The 18,857-nt window shown below is 30.5% G+C and overlaps 1 long non-coding RNA gene across 1 annotated transcript; it reads left to right on the top strand.

The window, feature by feature from the left end:
* Window positions 1-586: 586 nt before the first annotated feature.
* Window positions 587-14,949, top strand: LOC143074968 (uncharacterized). Its single transcript, XR_012978200.1, has 7 exons — window positions 587-695; window positions 5,094-5,643; window positions 6,957-7,036; window positions 9,850-10,167; window positions 11,114-11,226; window positions 12,653-12,824; window positions 14,379-14,949. It is a non-coding gene; the product is annotated as an uncharacterized LOC143074968 (long non-coding RNA).
* The last annotated feature ends 3,908 nt before the right edge of the window (window positions 14,950-18,857 follow it).

The following is an 18,857-nucleotide window of genomic DNA, read 5'->3' as shown; positions in this document are numbered from 1 at the left end:
GAGTCTATGTTGACGAAACGCGCGTCTGGCGTATTATATTATAAGCCTGGTACTTTTGATAACTATTCTGCTCATGTATTATGAATAACAAATTCATAACATCTTTTTCAGTTTATTAATTAAATAAAAAAATCAATTCTATTTTAATTCGGTCCGATACGCGATTATTTCATCTATTATAAGACAAAACATCATCTCGTCAATAGATTCACTTTCTTTTAATTGATGATCTCCCCTTAACAATTTACAATTAACTAGCAATATCCAGGTTCATTTTACAAAATTAAATACTTTTCTTTACATTTAATCCATACTTATGTCATGGTTTGAATTACAGGTAGAACGTCTTGTTATGAAGTGGAGGGGAAATTGTCAAGTTTTGTCTGTTATGACAATGCATGTATGTAACAATGTCCTTTAAAATATGAACATTTGGTTGTGATTATTATTCAAATAGTATAGTATTTTACGATAGTATGTGCACATGTGTTCGCATTATTAGACAAACAAATCATTGGAGTTGTTCAGTAAATGTCATTTTCCGAAAAACCGAATCCTGAATACAACACTTGAAAAGTATCAATTATTTTCTTTTACTTTCGCTTTCTGGTTTACCAGGAATTGAAAGTCCTGGGACTAGTGCGTTATTTCATATATGTGTTTGGATATAGTAAACACAGATCAAATCGTTAAAGGTAAGAATCTAGGATCATTGCTTTTCAAGTACATTCTACCTGGTAAAGATTAACTTTGAATCCGATCATTTTAAATCTATTGTTATTGTCAATTTTATACCTAGATTTGCAAGGTATTTACATTATACCTGTATATTACCTTTATTTGAGGCTTCACCTTCTTGTCCCTTTTCGAGAATATGTGCTAGTGATTTTAACATATATTGCATCCATAAAAATAATACTTTTCCCTCTTAATTGGTTTTTAATTGATATGTGTTGGTTCTTCGAAACATGAAATTTATATAATAGAGGGGGCTAATGGGTTATTTTCGTTCTTCGTGATTGGGGTATTTTGCTTGTCGTAAATCGATTTTGCATTGGTTTATTGTCCGTATTTTATAACAGACAACACCTCCAGTTGAAAATCAGATTTTACTCAAATATTACATTTACATCTTACAATTGACAACACTGTTATGTTTCGGGATATTAAACAGTATAGTTAGATAAAAATGAAATAACACTACTAGTATATAGATTTTGTTCTTCCAAATCCCATATTTGCTACCCCAAACCAGGAACCTCTAATTAAAATGTTTTTATCTGTAATATTCATTTTTTTTCATTATTTATTCGTCTCTGTTTCCAATGTATTAAACAATTCACATCATATATGTTTGTTAATAAAAACTTTTGTGTTTTATAACAATGGTTATATATAAGGTCGTCTGATATTCAAATAGTATGTACTGGTAATATGACAAATGGTCATAACATGTACCTCCTTATACTATTTATAATAAAATAGATTGAGTAGTTCAATATTAGATCCCATATGCACTAATATAATCCATAAGAAAAAAATCATTAGTCACTACCTATTGTATCTATAGATTGATGAACCTACTTGAATGTTTGTTGCAATTCATATGCAATATTCAAATGTGGTGAACGTTTAACACCAATACAAATAGTTTGCATAATAAATAATCCATAATAATGTCAAGGTTTTCATTACACATAAAACGTCTTCTTACGTAGTGGAAGGGAAATTGCCGACTGTTTTTATCTGTATGTATATTATAATATTGCTATATATGGTTTGATTTTGTTTTGAATTAAGTGAAGTTGTAATCGTAATGCAAATATTAAATAATGATTTTTTAAATGAATAAACATTTTTATCTTCTTAAAAGTATGAATATATTGTCAGCTGATACTATTAAAGTTGTAGATTATTTAAGACTAAAGTCAATTCGTAGTAGATGACAAACGAAAAATAAATGAGAAAGGGTTAATATTCATCCTAATAAAATTATTTTTTCATAATTGCTTACTAATTTACCACGAATTCGACGTCCTTGATCTAGTACTCTTATTATGCATGTATGCAAATGATATGATAATAGAACTTGTCATTCCTTAACAGGAAGACTAAACCATTTCTGTTATTAAGTTGTTTTATTGTCCTATCTAAAAGAAACATCATCAGGAACTATATTGTTTACCTTTGAATTATTATATGTTTTTCATTGATATATAGCCTTTTGGTCAATATACAACCTAGCATTTATATCTACCATTTTTTTTAAAGCGTTTGAAAAGGATATTTAGTATGCAAGTAAAACTTTATTATTATTTACCGTTTATGCTATCGCGGTTTACTAATCAAATGACCTGTTTGATTTAGCCTATGATAATACTTTCAAATAGGACAGGTAAATCCATTACATATAATTAAAAGTGTGTAAGTGATAAGTGCAACAGGTGATAGATATACACATTATTAAAAAGGCGGAACCTTAGTTTTAGATTTATAAATCATTCGTTGATTCAGGTCTGTATGATATTTGACAAATTAGAAAAGTAAGTTTTCAATAGAAGACGGTCCCGTTTTTGGAAATAATTTTTCACTTTGTAAAGCGATTGTAATTAAGACCATTGAGTCTGTAATTGAGACGATTGAGTATACGATTATTTATTATTTTCAATGCATCAAAGCAACCTTATTATCGATTGTTCGTTTAGTATGAGAAAAAACAACATGCTTATTCTGGAAATGTTTTTGTTGAATAAATATAATTGTTACAATCATTTCTTTTCCAGCGATGAATTAAAAATCCTTTTCAGATTGAACTTTTTGCATGTACAATCAAATTGTTAAAAGTTAAAACCTTAAAGCGTTTCGTATTGAGTTCTAGACAATTTATTTCCTGTTAGTGCTTTGCTTGAGTAAATTGATTGTTAAAGTAAATTTCCATTGAAACTGGATTACTGCATTGATAAAGGCTATAGTGGTATACTGGTGTTCAAAAGTAAGAAATCGAATGAAAAGAGACAAATCTAGGCTACAAGTTGAAATATGAGGAAAACAAAGGAACTTCAGAAACGTTGAAGTGCAACAAAAACAAAAATCAACATATATTGAAACGATCTATTTGATAAATAGCTGCCATTTTCTTGACCTGAGAAATGATATTTTAAGAAAAACATATTGGTTGAACCTGATTTATTGACTAGCCAAACTTTCCTCTTTATGACAATACTTTGTGACAGAAATACAGCACAAACAACAAATTCACGTCATAGATCGATATAATGTAACACTTCTTTCACTTTAAGTTAGTTAGATTGACGGATTTCCTGGTTTCCAATTTAAATTTCTATCCAGTGAAGATAAAGTTTGAGAAAGCACATTATCACTTTAGCTATACCAAAATCTAGTAAGGTCGCAACTTCTATGCTGAGGTTAGGCTAGCTATAAAACCAGGTTTTATCCAACATTTTCAAGTCCGGAATATATGATATATAACCCAAATAAAAAGCATTCCGTGACTTAGACATACACCTTTTCCATTTGTTTTCATTTATAACTTTTGGCCACATCTTGTGAATCGACTGACCTTTCCAGTCAACTACCATTACTCTGCTTGATCTATGGAGAATAGAGTCGATTGGGAAAGATTTTGATATCTTAAAATTAAAAACTTTGACTCGAATTCGCAGTCTCTGTTGGTTATCCTTTACCTTTGTCAACTCTAACATTCTAGAACTATACCTGTTAATAACTTAAGATGCTATTCATTTGAGATAGATATATAAGTACACAGCCACGATTAATTACGTAATTGCTTTAAAAAATAAATGTTGTCTATAATCATTAGCGAATTGCTATTTATTTGGGAGATGAGAAAACGTAGCCTCAGTTGTCATTACTTTACCGTCGTCAAATGCACAATTTTAGTATACCACCAGCTCAAGACAACCATTGTTATTCATTACGAATGTATTGCCTACGCAGTCTTTGTTTTAAAATCTTATCTATTGTCACCAGTGGAATTTTAAAATGCACCAGTTCATATCGATCGTGCATTTCCTTGTCTGTTAATTAGAAGCATATATTTTCAGTCTTTTTTCCAAATGCTTAACCTAAATCATGGTTTAAAATTTAGAATTGTGAAATTGTTGTTATGTTCGGTAAAACTCATGTGCATTTCAAATCGTTATAGTTAGAATCATATTATTAGATTGATATGATGAATTTTACAACTATATCATACTGATGAAAGATAATTTTTATCCGAAAATGTATAGATAATAACATTTAATGTTTCCTTTTATTCATATTTGTGTTGTTTTGTATACTTTTGAGGCGTTGATATATAGTTATTTATACCACACGAATTAATTCATTATTGAAAGCTTTTAAAACTACTAGATAAATTGATGTCATTTGTTCTGTGGTATAACGTTGTCTAATTGACACATCTTATTAATCTTTTATGTATAAAAATCCCTCTGATGATATAAAAATACCCAATTTATTTATAAATCAAATACTTAGAGCGGTGCGTTTACACGATCGTTCTCAATATATTTTTCATATTCATTCACTTTTTTAAAGCAAAATATTCTTAAAAAATCTTCACGATCTTTTGCATATTATATCATTAACATTTATTCATTTAACGAACTGTGTTTTTGAATCCCTAATAAATGTTCTGATACTAGTTAATAATTTTATACCTCACGTCAACGTATTTAAATTGTTTGGTAAGATAACATAAAAAACACTAGTTTTCCTGTGCATAAAAGAAGCGATATCACCTTAGAGTTCACGTTTGTCTAGATCAACTACTGCTGTTATGTGGGTACATTCATCTACAATGTGTCCGTAAACGAAAATATGCAATGTAAAAATTAAAGATAAAACTTTCAAATATAAACAATATATTTGTTGTCCAGAGATATATCCTTTGTATTTCTTTAATACAAATATCATCTGAAAATATAAAAAATCTAGTTATTTATAAACGAGAAAAGGTTATTCCTTAGCGCATCATTTATGTTTTAAAATTGACGCTGAACATTTGAACACTCAATTATGTAACAGTAACTGAATTCTTTATTTTGAAGGTGAAATGGAAAAACAAAATTCGCGAAAAGTATTTGTCAGAGGAACACCCATTGGAAAAAATGCAAATATCAGTGTAGTGTTACGTTATCATATTAATGATCACCTGTCAAATCGTTTTAAACCGTTTTATTTGCAAGTAGAAATATCAAAGTGTTGGGGAACACACACGTGTGTTTCGGATATTATAGAGATACTACACATTACATATTTAAGAGAAACTAATGCAGCAATACAAACTCAGTATAATTTTGGCCGTCATCAGATTTCAATTTCCTACATAGTTTATCATAAAATGAATCAACGTGACAGACATATTCTGGAACGGCACATGGAAAACATGAATATAATCAAGGGAATACAAATGTTTCCTGTAATGACAAACTGGGACTGCTTTGCTTTCAACAGATATGTAATCCCATCATTGCACCTGCTGAATATCAAAAGTAAGCTTAAAAAATATGGAGAAGCTGAACATCAAGTTAAAACCATAATAAAGAAGATACATCTTAATCAAAAATTAAAAGAGACGCATTCCAAGAATTGTATAATGTAAGTATTTAATTTATCGACATTACATTTACAGATTATAGTGTATAATGAACTTTTTTTGCTGACTAATATAGAACGATAAACATATAAGATGTTAGTGTTGCGTGTCATTCACATACATCGTCATTAAATATGCCTTATTTATTTCCTTTTCTCTTTATATCTGTATATGTGATACAATTTAAATCCTCAGCCATTCCAAATTATCGTTTTTCAGTATTCAAATGGTAAACATTTACTTCTAGATTTCTCTGAGTTAGGCATACTAACTCAAAATTGAACAGATGGATAGTTGTATAGTCTTCTCTTTTTTAACGAAATGATGTTAAGCATGTTTACTTATCTCTATCAACTATAAATTGTTGTAACCCCGAGACTTTTTGAAACCAGCTTCAACTCACCCTTTTTTCATACAATGCCCTGTACCAAATCAGGAAAATTGCCATTGTTACATTATAGTTCGTTTATGTGTGTGTTTTATTTTGGTGTTGTGTTTCTGTTGTGTCGTAGTTCTGTCATATTTAATACGTTTCCCTCAGTTTTAGTTTGTAACCCGGATTTGTTTTTTTTTCTTTATCGATTGATGAATTTCGAACAGCGGTATACTACTGTTGCCTTTTTTATTTAGATTTTCAATTCAACCCCAATCTTAAACCATTTTGTCATTGAAGTTTTAACAAAACTATAATCCTGTTACCTTTGATAACCTTTAAGATACATAAACGATATTGTGTTTTTTTTTATAAAAGACTTTTGATATTAAAAAGATGTCGACATTCATCTTTTAATGTCATGTATAACAAAATCAGTAAATTGCATTATGAAACAGTCTAATCGTTGTATCTTTCAATGTATTTGGCACAACTTTTTGGAATTTAGGGTCCTCAATGCTCTTCAACTTTGTATTTGTTTGGCTTTTTAAGTATTTTGATCTGAGCGTCACTGATGAGTCTTATGTAGACGAAACGCGCGTATGGCGTATACAATTATAATCCTGGTACTTTTGATAACTATCAATGACGTTAGCAAATGAAAACAAACAAAACTATCACATATACCGGAGTCATTTAGAAAGTTTGTGTTAGATTTATAAGGCTATTTTAGTGGGTTTTGTTTTAGTAATTAGTTGTATAGCCCTTGTTATCCGTTCGTTTGATGTGTATGAGCTTTTGAATTTCAATTTGGTTAAGTCTCCCTATGTTGAATTAATCTCGGACTGTGGTATTTTAGTTGTATTACTTTTTTTAAAGCAACGTTTGCTTCATGATCGCTCACAGTACAAATATGTAGTGGTATCTTTATTTTTTTTACAGACGGTGTAGTCGTTCGACCAAATATGTATTACTAGTCATTATAGTACTATGGCATGCAGCGAAAGCAAGCAGCGCAGATGGTAAATATAGTTTTAGATAAATAATTTCTTCAGATAGCAATCCATTTTGCAATTGTTAAATGACGCATACAATAACTGCAAAAGGAGTAGGCGCGATAATAAATGTACATGGTTCATAATACAACATTTATTATTTGATTGAAAAGTGTTTCAGGTGGAAGCATTGTAGAAACGTGAAACATCGAAAATAAACTGACAACGCTATAGCTTACAAAAAATACAAACAGACAAATAAAAGTACATCAGAAACAACATTGAAAACCAAAGACTAAGCAACGCAAACAAACCAAAACTGGAGGTGATCCCATATGCTCTGAAATATTAAGCAGATCCTGCTCCACATGTGGCACTAGTCGTTTTGCTCGTGTTACTCAAAACCCTGTAAATAGTCTAATACAGTAGGACACATTCGTGGAATGGGAACGGGATTGTAGTTACGACATTAGAAACATTTCCTATATCATCTGTGAAATGGATATTCCGTGACGGTCAAGCAACTGGCGATGGCGCCCATAAAATTTACGAAAGAATTATTTCAAGAAAATAACAATCCAAACCAAGGAGTCAAAGACTAAAAAACCAAAGGACATTTACACCAACAGTTAAAACTCTTGGGTTTGAAGTTTCTTCGTGAACAGCAATCCTCTATCAAGAAACTCATGATAGGAAATAAAAGCCGTGGAATACCATATTACTTTGGAGATAAATGTTACGTTTGCAGACGCTGCTGTAATGTTGCTATATAGAAATTGAAAGTTCACAATTTGAAAGCTTAATTCATCTTTTGGTGTCGTAAAGTTTTGTTTTTAACCGACAATAGTTGTCTTTCAAATCCTTAAAAATATCCCCTTTAAAATGAGTTTGAGCAAATTTATTTCAGGAAAAATTACTAGAAACCATATAGTTTTTGGTAATTACAGGTTTCTTATCGCACATGATATGAGATTTAAACTTGTATCAATGACGTTTGGTTATTCCTATAATGATTTTAGTCTTGGTAATCGTGTGCGATATTGTCAGGCGACAAGGTTATCCTTTTGTATATATCACAAGTACTCTACAAAAAGTCTAAGGTAAAAGAATGCAAAGGTCAAACATCAGGCTGTTGATTTTGTTTTCGCTTGAACTGTTTCAAATTTAGTCTTTTTTGGCGTAGTTTATAGCTGACTATACGGTGGTTAAGTTTTTCATTGTTGAATGGCGAACGCTGAAGTTTTTTTTTTCTCCTTGTTGGTCGGGTTGTTGTCTATTTGACGCATTCCCAATTTGCATTCTAAAATTTATTTTTCACATCCGCGTCATTTGTATTTAATTTTAACTAGTAATGGTATTTTTAAATCTCGCAATTTAGTTGTGTTTATGACTGTTTTTTAGCGAGCACATTAAAAGTATATTCTGCTACTATTTTGGAATTACTATAGCAATATGAAAAGTATAAAGTGTAGGTAAACCTATTTCAGTCTCGGATAACACAATTGAAACATCAGCTGAAATTAAGTCATTTCTAACTGATTTGTTTCTTATAGTCGAATGTTTTACTGCTACATCGCTATCCCTCCTAATGTGAAGGGATTAACGTTCACAAATATGTGCATTTTGTGATTTCTAAACTTGAATTTTACTTACTGTACATGTAGAAGGCCATACTATGCATGGTAATGTCTATACAGTCACAAGTGAGTGGACAGATATTCACATCGTATGGGTGAACCAATTTATAAAACTGAATGTAAAACGTTCTGTTATGTTGGCTTCAGTCGTTTTCACTGAAAACAGAAGATTAATTATTTCATCATGAATCATATTACTGATAGACTTTAAATCGAATCAAGGACAAACCTCATCACAATTTTAGTTTGCCTTTTGTAAACGTTCTCAATTTTCTCAATTGAATTGTTTCATATTTTTCATCTCGTGTCTTTTTATAGCCGACCATACGATATCTAGTTTTTTCATTGCTGAAAGCCGTCTATTGGCCTATATGTGACCTTAATTCAATTGTTGTCTCATTGGCAATCATATACAACATCTTCTTCTTTTAATACAATTCAAAATAACCGTTTCAGATCAACACTGATTTCATAGTGTGCAATCCCTCAGTGTGTGTAAATTATTTCATTTGCATATTCTAAAAATGATTGATGATCTTTTATCATGACTGCTGTCCCTTAATTTTGTTTGTTCAGTCCAATTTTCAAGGAAGCATGGAATACATGGATTGGTAAATATACGCATTGATTGCACATATATCAGATGTAAGAAGATGAGTTTGAGTGCCAATAAGTCAACTTTTCATCCAATTCACGATTTAGAAAAGAAAACCTATTATATGTCAAAGTACGGTCTTCAACATGGAGCCTTGGATAACACCGAACAGTACGCTATAAGAGGACTCGTGTAAAAACATTCAAACGGGACAGTCTTATCTAGATAAATTGATATTTTACCTATTTTGTCTATTTTGTTCATGCATCGTTGTAAATATCATGGAATTTGTTGCGACTGCCATACAAGTGAAAGGTTTAGCGCTAAAAAAACAGATTTAATCCCCGATTTTCTTCATTTCAAAATGCCTGTACAATTCAGGAAAATGACAGTTGCTGTCATTCGTTTGATTTTTTTTATCATTTGAATTCGTCTTTTGACTAGGGACTTCCGGTTTGAATTTTCCTCGGAGTTCAATTTTTGTGTGATCTGTTTTTCAGTAGCTGTTAAAACAATAATAATATTTTATCTAAGTTTATCTAGTTATACAAGTTTATGAATACAGCAATGCATCATTTAAAGTTTGGGAAATTATTTTCATTTAATAGAAGTAATACAGTGGAAACTAATGACTAAGCCTGTGTATTTTGGAAAAAACGTTGTTCTTGAATGCATTATACATACAGAGGACAAATCTGCACCAATGTTATGGACTAAGCTACCAAATGGTAAAACATTAGCCTTCAACAAGAAATCAACATACAATGACAAGTATGCAGTTAATGTTGAATATCATGAGAGGAAAATGATATACAATCTAACGATAAAACATTTTAACTCAAGTGACGTAAATCAAATGTATAAATGTGATTGCGGATTTCACACTTATTCAGACAATCTTTTGCTAAATGAAAACGATTTTATCTGTAAGTAACTAATTATCTTAACTTGAGGTGTCTTATATCCTCTCATTATATTCATTTTTATAAAGGATTTAGGGGGTACAAGTATTCGTAAAACTTACTCTTACCCTAACCCTTATCCTAACCCTAATCCCTAAATTAACCCTAACCCTAACCATAACCATAACCTTAATCCGACATCCTAACTTAACTCTCACCCCAAATCCTTATCTGACTCTAACTCTAACCCTAACGAGTTATCAAAGGTACCAGGATTATAATTTAGTGCACCATAAAAAATGTTTGCTACTTTCTGTTCATTAAGATTTTGTTTAATGAAAAAAAGGTTTGACGTCGGAAAGTACATTACTCATCAGCTGAAATATTTTAGTATGATTTTTGAAAACAAATATTGTAGAAGAGGGACGAAAGATACCAGAGGGACCGTCAAACTCATAGATTAAAAATAAACTGACAATGCCATGACTAAAAAAGACTAAAAATAAAAAGACGAACAGACAAATAGTAGCACAGACGACATAGAAAACTAAAGACTAAGCAATACGAACTCCGGAATGGTAAGCAGATCCTGTTTCACATGTGGTACCCGTCATGTTGCTTTATGTTTTACAAATCCGGTAAATAGTCTTATTCAGTAGGTCACATTCGAGAAAAGGGAACGGTATTGAAGTTACCACATCAGGAACATATCCAATATCATCTGTGAAACGGTTATTCCATAAAGGTCAACAAACTCGTGAATGCGTCTGTAAAATTTACGAACTCTTGGTTTAATATACATGTTGTCTTACAAAAACATCTTTGCTGTTAAAATCTTTCGTTTTTGTTAATTTTGTAACTTTGTTGTTGCCACAATTTTGTATTTAATCGTAACACCAGAACTAAATATAGTATGTTACTTCCATTTATTATGGTTTGTTCTGTGAACGTTATTTCTTGGTCTTGACAGCTGAACCATCAGTAGAACATATGAAGAACTTCAGTTTAGAAAACAGAAAGTTAAATGGCATTTTGATGGTGAATAATGGTTATCCAAAGCCTTTGTGCTCCGGAAAATTTGAGGTAAGAGCATTATATTAGTATCTGAACAAGAAGATGTAGCATAACGGACAAATCGTATTGGATTTGTCTTGCATTTTATTATAATCTTTTTTTTAGAATAATGTTTGGTACATTTAACTGGTGCCAAGCTCACCGGTCTTCATTACTCAGTAAATGGTTATTTATCAATCGAACAACTGTTGATTGCAATTCAATATTTCTTACAATCGAACTAAATAGTCCAACGACAGTAAGCTTTCGATCTTTCTGTGTTGACACGACATAACAGTTCGTAAACTTAAAGTACATGTATTTGACCCAGTACAGTTTTCTAAAATAAGGCAAAGATGACCTTATCAAGATATTAAAAAATATTCTAAATTTATGTGTTGTTTATAAGAGTGGCAAATACATTGAAACTTATCCTTTGTAATTGATCTTATCTTCAGATTGATTTAAGCCCTAAGATGAACGTTTTATAAATCAAATACGCTTCTGGGGTACAGTTATGTACACGCTATTTTTCAAAATCCACTCGGTCGATTTTGCTGATCACCAGTTATCAAAAATTCTAATCTCAGTAATAATCATCGATGATTTTTCAGTGACATTGCTGTTCATAATATCAAAATACTTCAGCCATTAAGACTTCTCTACCTGAAACACGAGTATCATCAGTGTTTTGGCGCAAGTATTCGAAAAAGCCTGATCTCTTCGATGTGTGTGATGTAGTTATACCAATTTCGTGTAGACAGAGTTACAATTACTTATCAGATGAAGTGTATTTCGGTGTATACAATTAATATCGTGAGAGGATTGGATAATTCATTTCTTAATGAGATAAATAAACTCTTAAAGTCAAACATGAATTTGTTATTGGAATAACTTTTTTTTTAAATTTTGTTAATTTTAAGGTTGAGTTAAACCGAAAAAAATAAAATTGGAGATTTTTCTAGCAAAGTGTTTTAGTTTATTTACAACCACTGGATCGATACCACTGCTGGTGGAGATTCATTTCCCCGAGGGTATCACAAGCCCAGTAGTCAGCACTTGTTGTGTTGACATGAATTGTCATTGATATGGTTATATTTATGAATTTACTGTTTACAATTTTTTGAATTTTTTGAAAAACTAAGGCTGTTCTACATCAGGCACTGATTACCTTAGCTGTATTGAGCAAACCTTTTAGGAATTTTAGGTCCTCAATGCTCTTTAACGTCGTACTTTATTTGGTCTTTTTAACTTTTTTCGGATTCGAGCGTCACTGATGAGTCTTTTGTAGAAGAAACGCGCGTCTTGCGTATATACTAAATTTAGTCCTGGTATCTATGATGAGTTTATTTAGTACCCGTGTTTAAGAAACATACACATATTGCATAAAAAAAAAACTAACAAAGGTCGCAACGATGGTTTAAGTATACGTATCTAATAACAACCTTTATTTCAGGGAGAGGACATTTCAAAGTTTATGACAATTAGTATTAAAAACATTTCAATATTCTACGAAACAAAGATTGAACTTGACTACAGAACAGATATGTGTACAGGCACTGTCAATGTGACATGCAGTTATGGTAACCACACAGTGCTGATTACTCAACTTGTTGATGCTTGCACAGGTTAGCCATTCTATACTTTTAGACATTCTAATGATATAAAACAAAAAACTGATATTGATATAACATTTGCAAGGAACATCCATATATAAACCAGTTGATCGGCCTTGGTAGATTTCAATTTCTTTTATATTTAGATTGAACTAAATTTTGCAATATATTGGTTACGTGAAAGCAGTAATTTCCAGTTAAATACGATAAAGGGTTTTAATCATTATTTTTGTCGATTTGTATTGACTCTCATGTTCTCGTTGGTTTTACATTTTAAATTGCCAGTTTTTATTCAATAAACTATCTGAACACGGTTCATTATACTGTTAAAAAAGTAAAATCATAAAAATTTTGAACTCAGAGGAAAATACAAAACAATAAAAAATCGATGGCATAATTTTTGACACAAATCAATTTAAAATGAAATACTTTTAAACCCATCGTCTGTATTAAAATGACAAGAAATGCTAATTTATTTTAATTATAACAACTTATTATTCCATGCATACGATTAACTACGACTTGATTTTGTGTATCAAAATTATAAAATATTAAAACGGTTATGATTAAAAGATGTATGCTTCACATATATGTTCTTGAAATATTTTGCAATGATATGAAACAATTGTATTCACATATCATAGCCTTACATTTAAGATTATGATAATTTAGAATTCATATGCATGTTAGACACTAATTCCGTTTTAATCTCAGAGTTGAAAAAAACTCTTTTTTGACATCAGATCTATCAAAAAAACATATCACATTTAATCATCATGTTTGAAATTGATTGACTATGATAACATTCTTATAGCAAAAACGTTCATCGGACGTACAAAAGGTAAAATAACAAAACTCTGAACTCCGAGGAAAATTCAAAACAGAAAACCCATACACAAGCGGCAAAATCTACAGATCAAACCAATTCAACGAATGCATAACAACTGTCGTATTTCTGACTTGGTACAGCAGATATTTTCCTATGCAGGTACAGTGGTTCAAAATATTAAATCAAATAAAGAAATGAACCTCGAGAAAAATAAAAAAATGGAAAGTCCCTAATCAAATGGCAAAATCAAATTATAAAATCGTTGATACAGTTTTACCCTTACAAGTCTTATAGACAGTTGCTTATATTTTACTGATAGTTGTGTCTGGTTTTTTGTGCCCCAGTGTTTTGATAATCCTATTTCATATCGTCATAACTTCTTTTACAATTCACGATGACAAAAAATTAAGAATGAACATAGAGAATGTGTCAAAAAAGACAGTAACGCAACCGAAGAGCGGGAAACATCTGAAGGTCACCAATGGGTCTTCAACACAGCGAGAATATCCCGCACTCGATTGCGTGCTTAATCTAGCCACACAACATCAATTGGAACAAGTTAAATGTTACATGATGTCATACTAAATTCTGAAATATATAAATGAGCTAGAATCAAAAATCATACAAGACTTACTGTTACATATTAGTAGAAATGCAAAAATAGAAAGTCGGATTTGACGTTGTCACCAAAAAGTGTAATTCACGTTTGCTAAAACTGTATATATCTTATTTTGAAGACTCATCGGAAACAAATAATACAACTGTACAGATAATTATGGCAACATTAACAGGATGCCTGCTTGTGGGTTGTTGTTTGGCAGTCTACTGTTATCGTAAATGGAAACAATCAAGACTTTCGAGACCTAGTATTCATTTCAGTTCAATGTTGCAACCTGTATAAGTTGTTTATTTAGATGTACAATTGATATTGCAAATTTACTACAGACCTGTTGTGTTCTATCAACGCAGAAAAATCCAGGTTATTTTATCAATGTGTTCAAAAACTCTGATGTTTATATAGATAGATTGATATTTTTATTTTGAAATACAATTTGGTATTTATATATTGGGTACAATATATTACAATTTTAAACATATGTAGTTAAAATAAACATGTGACTATATATCAACCAGCCTTTAGAGGCTTATGATACAGTGTCATTTATGTACGAACAATTAAATAACTAAATTAACAAAAACATATTTATCTTTATCATATCTGAGGATTAATTCTTATTAGATATAATTACGTAGTTGCAATGTATCAGTTGTGTTTTCTATAAAATGAGAAATAAAGATGAAAGTGTCTGAATAATTATTGGTTTAATAATGCAAGGGTTGTACATAGAAAAGTAGGAAGATAAGAGTTGTCTCTCGTTGTACGTATCCAAATTATATTATGTGACATATACTTTGTAATAATAGATACAAAAAAATGTTTAATCTAGAATTTTAAAACGAAATTCTGACAGTTTATCAATACGATAATCATTTATCCCATTTACTAATACAGCAAAATAGTATGAAAACACTATATCTTATTTTTGAAAAAGTAGAATTGAAATTATTAATGCATACATGAAAAACTCTGACAATATTCATCACAATAAGTACATACCAAGCAAACGTAACACTTATCAACCATCAATGAACAGACCGGACCCTACTCAATACAATGCAGCTATTATAAAATATTTTAAATGACCAGAGTGTGCGATTTGTTTCTTATATAAATGGTCAAAAACTGGACACGGTGCTATGATATTGGTGCTTGCAGTACGCAGAATCTATACTTTAAGACCATCGTGTATTATTTGTAAAGTTAATACGAAATATTTATCCACAATGTCTTAATACCTTCGAATTAACTTTTTATTATTTATAAACCTATATAAATATTTGTATAAATATTTGTAGTATCCTTATATCTCAAACACACTGCTGTCACTTGCTTGTATGATATACTTATTGTTAGTGACTACATAATGAACCGAATCCCTATCCCAAACGAAATACAAAATAAATGTTGAATAAGTTTGAAAAAAAGTAAAATTACAAAAATACTGAGTTCCGAGGAAAATTCATAACAGACAGTCCGTAATGAAATAGCAAAATCAAAACTCCAACACATCAAACTAAAGAATAATACTGCCACGTGCCTGACTTGGAACAGGCATTTTCTTTGGTAGAAAATTGTGGATTGAACTTGGTTTTTTAGCTAGCCACAAAATCCTACTTGTAATACAGTCGCATCAAATTCCGTTATATTGAACGAAGCATGGGCAAAACAAACAGATACTAAAGACAGAAAAAATGTCAGAAATAGGAAGACAGCAGTCTACATAATGTTTTAATCTGATAACTATAAAAAAAAAAACCAAATATGTAACAAAGAAGCACAAAAAGACGTACATAAAACCTACATTAGCAGAAATAAAAGATAAGAATACAGAAATCATAGAACCATTTGACGACGAAAGGTTAAGCGATTGGTGCTGCAGTGTACAATACGTGTGAGATAAATTTTCATTGAAGAACAACATCGTGTCAACATAACAATATTATTCTAAAACTGTTTGGTTGAGTGTTCAGAATTATATTATATAAACATGATGTCAATTATAACTGAACTAGTAAAGATATTTGTTTAGCTGAAGAACGCCTCCGGGTGCGGGAGTTGCTTGCTGGTGACTTTCTATTGTTGTCTGTTCTATGTTCGGGTTGTTGTGTCTTTGACATATTCCCCATACTATTTAAGCTATGTTTTTGTCTTTTTCTTTAAATAAAAAGAAAATCAAAACATTTTCATTGGTGATGCTTTATAATTTGTTTGATCAAAAGTTTGCTAAGGAAGCTTTTTTTTAGCCTCGGTAGCAAGTTACCTTGCTGTGAACAATTTAAGGTTTACATAATTTCAACAATATAGTATTACATAAAGTGTTATAATGTGTGTATAAAAACATCAGCGAAAGATATCAAAGAGATATTTAAACTAATAAGTCAAAAATGAACTTACGAAATCATGGCTAAAACAACAATAGTTCACAAAACACAACAGAGAAAACTTAAGGTTAACCTGAACCAGCTAACGAGATATCAATTTCTCAGCAAACATAACTGAATACATATATGTATTCTGCAATCCAAACTCATGAGTAGTTTTTCAAACATTTAAACCGAGATATTTGGAACGTTCTGGTAAAAACAGAAGAGCATTGACAAAACGGTTAATCAAAAACTAATAGATACCAGAACTTTAATTGAAAACGCCAAAATAGTTATCAAAGGCGCGTATCGTCTTCATCAGACTCTCTAGTGACACTCAGATCTAAATAGGGTGCCACATGTAAAGCAAGATCTGCTTACCCTTCCGGAGGACCTAAGATCACCCCCATTGTTTGTAAGGGTTCAAGTTTCTTTTCTTTCGTTTTCTATGTGTTTTCTTCTGATAATTTGGATAAAACTTTGAACGACAATAACAAAATTATTTCATTTGCATAGTAGTATTAACCAAATATGGATCCTTTAAAATTCTAAAGAACTGCTGGATAATTTTTAATCTCGGTCTGTTTCTTTAATTTATTCTAACATAACTTTTGATATATTTGCATACCACCATTCTGAATGTGAAATTATAATTGTTTTGAATAGACGAATGAACGACGAAATTTCTTTTTTGTGACGTTTGCTTTTTTTGACGCCCAACATGCGAAACAAGGGAAGTGGTTTTTTAATTTGATAGATGCTTTTCGTGTTTTGTGTATATGTTTGTTTGTCTTGCGATTGTAAAACAGTAAAGACTGATGTAAGCATATTTTGACTATGTTACCGAGTATGTCTGTTTTGTTCACGCATCGTTGTAACAATAACAGAATTTGATGAATAAGAATAAGAATAAGAATAAGAATAAGAATTTTATTAGTATAAAATCCAAACAATAGGATTGTTACTAAAATATACAACAAAAACAAACAAACAGACAGTGGCATATTAAATACAAAACGATAGTCATTAAACACTACAAACATGTAGCATTGAAAGAAAAACAAAAACATAGATTATTAGTATTAGTTATAATACTATTTTTGACAGCATGCCTCCTCTTTAAAATTATCAATTAAAATATTATGCTTATGTTATAAAAAAATATGTTATAATATATATAACATTATAAGTTGAGCCATCAATTACACAGTTCATATATTGACATTATAATTGTTTCTTTCATTATACATTTCACTTATGTAGTTAACAATGATAAGTAAAATATCACATTCTTCGCAGGAAAATATAAAATCAAATTTGTTTTCTTCACTCATTGAATTAAAACAGGGGACAATACTAGATATTTCATCAAACATTTTGATCCTAGTTTTATTAATTTCTGAACATGTTATGATAAAATGAAATTCATCTTCCACCTCTTTATGGCATAAAGGACATATTCTATTTTCTAAAGCTGTTTTGTTGTATCTACCACGTTCAACAGCCAGCATACTATTACTTATTCTTATTTTAGCATAATTTTTTGTAACATTTTTATCTAAATTCAATAAAAGGTACTTTTCTAGTTCATACTTTACTTTAAATTTTCTGTAGGTTCTTAGTTTATTTCCATTTATTGAATTATCATCATTAAAGAGACAATTTCTCCGAAATATAATGTAATTTTCATTGAGCTTCTTCACGATGGCTAAAAGTAATCTTTTTTTAGAGAAGGTACATTGATTTTCCCAAACATGAGCGAAATTCAATTTTGAAAGTAGCATTTTAACTTTTGAAGCAAATCCATCATTTAACTGCTTGTTAGCTTTATAAACATTATATAATAATGACTCATTTTCATTTGACTTTAAAATATGTAACCAAAATCCTACAGAAGACTTAAGGGCCTGTATACCAATAGGGTACATTCCCAATTCAGCTAATACAGCTGTATTTACTGCCTTTGAATTAACATTTAGAAGACCTTTCGCAAATTTTATTTGGAGTTTTACTGATTCCATAGATAAATATTGAGATTCAAGAGTTTTGTTGTTCTTCACAATTTTTAGCGACCATATCTCACTACAATACAGTAATATTGGGCTAACACAAGAATTAAATAGTTTCATATGGGAAAAAACATCCATCTTATCTGAGTAGAGTATTTTTTTTATACAAAACAATGCCTTAGAAGCTTTTTTATGATGAGAGTATCATAAAAGACTATTGTC

The sequence above is a fragment of the Mytilus galloprovincialis genome, chromosome 5 (assembly GCF_965363235.1).
Source record: "Mytilus galloprovincialis chromosome 5, xbMytGall1.hap1.1, whole genome shotgun sequence".
NCBI classification, from domain to species: domain Eukaryota; kingdom Metazoa; phylum Mollusca; class Bivalvia; order Mytilida; family Mytilidae; genus Mytilus; species Mytilus galloprovincialis.
This window is presented reverse-complemented; position numbering and strand designations above follow the sequence as displayed.